General features: G+C 29.3%; 1 protein-coding gene across 1 annotated transcript in view; it reads left to right on the top strand.

Annotated features, from left to right (window-relative positions):
• The window catches only part of LOC111402809 (auxin-responsive protein IAA8-like), a 15,021-nt gene that overhangs the window by 5,412 nt on the left and 3,242 nt on the right, over positions 1–6,367 (top strand). The window lies entirely within an intron of this gene.

Consider the following 6,367-nt stretch of genomic DNA (forward strand, 5'->3'; position numbering starts at 1 on the left):
AAAAAAGTGGCATTAATTATTATTATTTTCAATATGGGAAAAGGAATCACTTTGAGAAAGATCATCTCAACTTTCACTCGTGAAACATTTGAAATGCTTCGAATGGCGAAATAGACGTGTCGTACGCGTAAAACTCACAACGTGGACTGACATATTCTTTTCCCTACTCATGATGACTACTATGAAAATGGAAGAACTTACAACAAGTGCACATCAACTTCCGTGCTCCATCCAACGGTGGGAAACTATTGATCAGCTCAAATGGACCACGTCTTAAGGAAAAAATTGAAAGTTGTTATGCTATTCCACAACACATAGCTAGTATTTTGAAATCAATAATGGAATAATATATTAACTTAAATCAAAGATCACGAACATACTATACTTATAAAAATGCAAATCAAATTTATTTGGCAAGTTGAGATACTGTAGCAATGGTGGGCTCAGAGAATGGGACCTCCATTAAGTGTCACACACTTATCTTATGTTCAACCAACTATGGAATATTGATGATGGCTAGATTTTAGATTCTACACAAAATTTAAAGTTGATTTTTTGGCACGCTTAGTAATAATAAAAAAACAAATGTAGTGACAAAGAAGAATTTATATAAACGATCCAAAAATTATTTAGAATGTGCGCATAATCTTCACTTGTTGAGATGTGAGGAATTGCACTTCAATTCGATATTACGGTCTTCTTGTTTGTGTTGAAAGTCGAGATTTGTGGCTTAGTATTCAATTTATGTATTTTGTGATTCTACCTATGTATAAGAAAAAAAATTTAAAAGGAGAAAAAGAAAGACGATAGATAAAGCGAATTTGACGCAGTCCCAACTCAAGGATGCATCCTTGTCAACCAATTGGGGGTCGTGCGCGTGGAGTCATTAGTCATGGGTTGCGGCCACTAGAAAAGATTGGTCATATTTAGAAATGGAAATTCCACTCTCAACCACACAAATGTTGAGACTATTTCCGACAAAATTATTAACATGAATAACAATGAGAAAATTAAGAAAAATTTTAATTAAAATTTGGTGGTCAATAAATGGTGTAGTACAAATAATTTAAGGAAATCATAATAATTATTTAAATAAATTTAGTATATTGAACTAGACAATACAAAATATGATATGTAACAATTGATTTTACTCTATATTTATTTCAAAATATTAGACACGTAAATGGCAGTATCGAACTATTTTTTCACTTTTTAAAATGTTGCGCTAATTTTCATTAAAGAAAAATAGCATGTCAAGGTCGTCACAAAATCGACGAATTAAATAGAAACAACTACATGATTCTAACTATGATTTTAACTTCAATATCATAACACATGAAGACTTTACAGACTGAAATGTAATTCTCATCTTAAATGTTAAAGGATAGAGAAAATAGAATGAGATTTTCTTGAATATTATATTTAAGAATACTATAAAAGAATTCCAAGAAACGTGCCCTATAAGATTGACTAGCAAATTGTGTACATGTTTATCTTCAAGAAAAGAACATACACTTTTATAATGATGGGCTTAATTTTAGTCCACCATACATTGTACATGGAATAAATTTCATTCAAAAGCCAATTAGGGTTGAAAAGGTCGAGTCAAGTTCAAAGCCAACTTTGGTGAAAGTGAAATTTGAGCACAATATTAATGAAATCCACTAATAAAGATTGACTGTTGATTTTTTGTTTCTTTTTCTTTTAATTTATAAAAGCTTTCAAGGATTTGTATTATAAAACTTTAATGTCTTGGAGCAATCATGTAGATAATTATGGGGTTTATTGGATTTTATACCAAGTTGTAATAAAGTAATTCCCTTATCTTAAATGTAGAGATGAATCTCCTGACATAAGTGGAAGGTTAAAAATAAAATAAAATAAAAAAAATGAACATATGGACCCCAATTAATTTTAATGATTATAGATTTTACAATTTTGTCATAACGCAACCTAATGTGATGAAAATCGTGTGGATCTCATTAAAGTGTGTGACTTTCTTGATTAAAAGAAAATGAAAGTAAAAATTCACCACTTAAAAGCTAGACGTGATGATCATTTCTAGAAAATGATTTTGAGAGGGTATGATTCGAGAAGTTAAACAAGGGTCCAACACCAACTATACGAATGATAATTTTGAATTTAATTATAAGGAAATCGAGAAACTCCATCTAATAAGTTAACAATTTTGAAATTGAATTTAAATCTATATTAAAAAAATACTCAAGTTTTAGAATTCTCAATTTGAACTTGGTTATACGTTGTTATTCAAGGTGATTAACTACTCCTATTCTCCTAACCAACTCTATTTTTCAATTAATCCTTGCTTGATTGTAAAAGATCAATTATTAGTCCAATATATATTTTTGTTACATAATCATTTTATAAGCAGCCGGTTGCTAGTAAAACTAAGTTCCAGTAAAAAATGTTAAGAGTGTGTTTGATTGACATGAAAAATATCACCTAGAAAAGAAAATATTTTCCTTGTTTTGAGAAAAGCAAAAACCACCTCCACCTAAAGAAAATGTTTTCTTTAAAAACAAAGAAAATTAGACATATTTTCAAAGATTGTAAAATATTTTCCATAAAAAAAATAACAATCAAATACCCGAAGTAGAAATTCAATGAAAAATTGATATTTTATATGAAAATAAAATATAATCAAACATTATAAAAGCAAAGTTAGGCTTAGTTAGGTCAATATCTCAATTATTGTTTCACCGGACGCCGTTGTGTTCCCTAACCACCACATATAATTACGTGTAAAAATCACAGCCACTTCATACAGGCCGTCGGATTAAATCCGCACGCTTGCTTTCTTTTGAGATTTATTACAGTACATACGTGGTAAAAAAAAAAAAAAAAAAAAAGAGTTGAGATAAAAAGAGAAAACTGTAGAAATAGTACAGGAGACAATTTTCAGAAGTTGGACTACGGTCTTTTCTTAACTAGGATTGTTCTACGCTTGTGTCAGCTTTCGCAGCAAGGTTTATGATTTTTAGGGTTTTATTTAGCAGTATTTTTGACAATTTTTTTTCCTTAGAATAATGTAAGAGTATGTTTCATTCACTTTTTTCCCTCATTTTTTTTTCAATAATACATTTTTCTCCATCTTCTTTTCAAGTACATATTTTTTAATAAAATAATATGACACGTAAGTCCAAAAAAATTTAATTATTTTTTAACCACGCATTCTTTATCAAAATACTATTTCAAAATATATTATTTCCAATTTAGGAGTCGATATGTAACTTTTATAAGTGGAAATGGTCTCTTAAATTATGATATGAACAAAATCTTGATCACTAAACATTAGAGTATCAAAAATTTATAATTGTACTAATTGCATTAGAGAGATAACGTCTTACCTTGGAAAATCATGTTTCGAGCAAGATGCCCAAAGACTCATCTAAGAGGGCAAATGTGGAAGATACGATTCAAAAATGAAGTAATGACCTTGCATGTTGATAATCAGTAATATGAAATCAAGATCAAATCATAAGGTGATGCTTTGTCTTGAACAACTATGTTTCGAGCAAGACGTCCACATGCGTAATCTCATCGCCTTGAAGGAACTCACATAACAATGTAAGAATGGAGTGATAACCTTGAATAACCTCTTGCTTAACTTATGCTTATTTGACTGCTACGTGATCTACCTCGTAGTAGGGGTGTAAGCGGTCCGATTTTACCGATTTTTGACAATTTTTCAAATCAAACCGTTTAAACCGGTTTGAGAAAAATCCAAATCTAAACCAAAGGATTTTGAATGGTTTGAAAAAAAAAAATTTCAAACTTAAACCTAACGGTTTGGTCCGGTTTTAAATCTTCGGTTTCCCTATATATTTTTTTGCCCATCTACTTTTATGTCATTAATTCATTGAATTCAATATATAATTATATCTCACTAGCAATGAATCTAAACCAAATTAAGCCCCTATTTGAACAAAATTTTTGGGACGAAAAAATGAAAATTTGGGTCGTTATCCCACAAGTTCAGCCGCCTTTGTTGACCTGTTGTTTCATGTGTGGGACCCAACTTCCTCTCCAATGGTCAATTTTCTCATTATGATGAAATGGAAAATATGGCTCAAAGAAAGCTAAATATATCTACTATAAATTTAAATACCAACTAAATCAAAGTGAAATCACAATAAACTTAAACATAATTTTTTTTTTCATTTTTGTTCACATTTATTAGGCTAATGACGATACAATAACATTGCAATACAAATCCACTAAACTAGATATAAGGCCAAAAAATATAATGATGTCCAACAAGATCTCGTGATCATCATATCTGAAAAAAGATACTGATTAAACAAAGAAAATAACAACAACAATAATTAAGCAATTGTTTATAATATCTAAACATAACAATTACACAAGTTTACGTTTGTATTATGTTACGAAATGCATTTAATTTCAGATTCTTACATTAATTTGCTCCAAAAAAATTATTGATTTGAAACTTTATTCGTAACAAATATTATCACTGAAGGTCTAAGATCTCTTTGTCTCCAATTTGATATAATAGATTTCAATTTAACTTTGAAGAGGTGTGAAAAAATCTGAAACAGAAGTATGTGGTGCCGGTGGCTCAAAACTGTGTTGGATGTCGGCTGGAGTTTATCTAAATTATAAAGAGAAAAAAGATTTTTGATAGATTATATTAGTTTTGAGATTATTAGATATAAATTATGATTATTGGACAATAATAATATATCTATATTAAAAAATCAGAAATTGACAAAAATACTCACAAATGACAAAACTATTGAATTTTAAATATTTGGATGAATTATAAAAAAAAATTATTTTTTTATTTTTTTATTTTTATATATTTTTTCACCGATCCGGTTTGGTTTTAAATAACAATTAAAATTCTCAAACTTAAACTAAACCATTTTAACCGATTTGGTTTGGGTTAAAACCATTTCGTTGACCGGGTCCACGTGGCACCAAGTCCACGATTTCTAAAATGCGATTTCGGTTCGATTTTTCAGTTTTACGGTTTTTACTTAGAGCCCTACCTCGTAGATTGAAGCATAACCATTTAGCAATATCAAATCAAGGTCAAGTCGTGATTTAGTCTTTAGGAAAGCGACTTATGAGGAAACCAAATCGTGCTATTGATTATGCCACATGATTTTGCAAATTTATGTTTTGTTGGTGAAATCCCAGAAATTCTTTGAGCAGCTAGCTTTCAACTTTGGTAGATTTACAGAGATTTTATTCTGTATCTTCTGCTTTTGCTGTGTTTTTATCGGCTTGATTAATCGCTCTCTCTCTGCGGTTAATCGCGCGCCTTTACTCTCTGATATCTCCATCGAAAGGATTCCGTGCGGTTACATTTTGATTTCATTCGCCAACATTTTAGCCTGACATTTTCATTAAAATTAATTAATTAAGGATAAGAAAAAGAATAACGATTAAAGGCATTTGTCCGATGATTCTGATTGAGTTGTCGGTGTGTTTAGCACTTTTGCCGGAATGGAAAAGGTAACAGAAGACAGTGTTAAATTCTTCTTTTCATTTTGGGACACGCATATTTATATAATTTTTTCATTTTTTTTTTCTATTTCTTCTACTGAGTCCCTGTATGATGGCATTTTTTTTTTTTTGAAAAAATATTATTTTGAATAGTGAATGTCTGGATAACCAATAACGTGATTAAAAAGTATTAAAAAAATTTGAATTTACGTGTTGAATATTTTATTGTATAAATATGTAATTAAAAATGAGTACGTAGAAAAAAGAATTTTAAACGAATGGAAGACAATTAGGATCTAAAACAAAAGAAAATTATTCAGCTAAGCATGTATATCGATAATACACTATATCGTACTAAATAGTATTGGGAAAAAAAATAGCTCAAGAGTGAACCAAAAGTTAGATTTCATCTTAATATCCCATCTAACCTGTGCAATAGAGGATTTGTTTCAGACCCTATTTCGAATAAGAAAAGTAGATCATGCTAATGCTTTACATTGAAATATCTATTATAATGTCCAAAGTGTATATAAGAGCTCATTTCGCATGAAATTTGCTTTTGCTTCTGTCACTTTTAAAAGAGTGTAAAAATTATTTTAGGCTAGTTTCATCTAAAAAGTTATTTCGATTGAAAATTATTTAAATATGTTCAAAAACAATTTCTTAATCTCAAAAAAAAAAACTTTGGACTTTTCAAAAATTTTGTCTAATGAGTCTTAAGTACCAAATGTTAAGTAGCTGAACGACAAGCTATTCAATATTCATAAGACTAATGTATTAAAAATTATCAACACATCAATGAATACAATAAGAAAATAAAAAATATAAATCGGTCATGAATTATTAAGAATTACACTTCTGAAATTTTTGTGTT

This window comes from Olea europaea, chromosome 1, assembly GCF_002742605.1.
Source record: "Olea europaea var. sylvestris chromosome 1, O_europaea_v1, whole genome shotgun sequence".
Lineage (NCBI taxonomy): Eukaryota > Viridiplantae > Streptophyta > Magnoliopsida > Lamiales > Oleaceae > Olea > Olea europaea.